This window comes from Sinocyclocheilus grahami, unplaced genomic scaffold, assembly GCF_001515645.1.
Source record: "Sinocyclocheilus grahami isolate Dianchi unplaced genomic scaffold, SAMN03320097.WGS_v1.1 scaffold601.1, whole genome shotgun sequence".
Taxonomy (NCBI): Eukaryota; Metazoa; Chordata; class Actinopteri; order Cypriniformes; family Cyprinidae; genus Sinocyclocheilus; species Sinocyclocheilus grahami.
The window spans coordinates 662952-663602 of record NW_015505780.1 but is presented as its reverse complement, the minus strand read 5'-3'; the positions used below and the strand labels follow the sequence as shown (position 1 = coordinate 663602).

The 651-nt window shown below is 27.2% G+C and overlaps 1 protein-coding gene across 1 annotated transcript in view; it reads left to right on the top strand.

The window, feature by feature from the left end:
• sptbn1 (spectrin, beta, non-erythrocytic 1) overlaps positions 1 to 651 on the top strand; it is a 114124-nt gene that overhangs the window by 97211 nt on the left and 16262 nt on the right. The window lies entirely within an intron of this gene.

Sequence of the window (651 nt, the reverse complement as noted above, 5' to 3'; positions counted from 1 at the left end):
AATTAATTATATATATATATATAGAGAGAGAGAGAGAGAGAGAGAAATGATTAATTAGTTAATAATTATTTATAGATTAATTAGATTGTTTTAAATATTTATATATATATATAAATATAATAATAAAAATCATTATATTTAATATTTTTATAAATAATATAATAATAATATTATTATTTTAAATAATAATAATATTAATATTCTATAACTTAAATCGATTTATTAAATATATATTTTATATTTAAATATAATTTATAATTAAAAAAAACTGTCTGCAGTGAATAGCATAAAAACATCTGATTGGTTGAGAAGTTGGACATGCTCTCCTCAGTAAAGCCCTTTCTCAAATGCCACAGTGTGAATTTGTCCCACAGCCTTCTTCTGTGCATCATTAATCTCTGAAGGTGATCATCATGCATTACGAGACTAATATTGCACAACAGAGAAGTAAATTAACCGGTTTTATTGGCTAAATGCACTGTCCAGGACTCTTCACTTAATTAATGGGTCTTAAAATGTCATGGTTTTTGAAATCTCACAATTTGTCTTGCACTAAATGAGTCCTTTAAGCGTCAAATGCTGCATATTCAGCGTTTCTCTCCCACATCTCACTGAAGCTCATAAGGAGCTGTTGTACTCACTGCTGTCCCC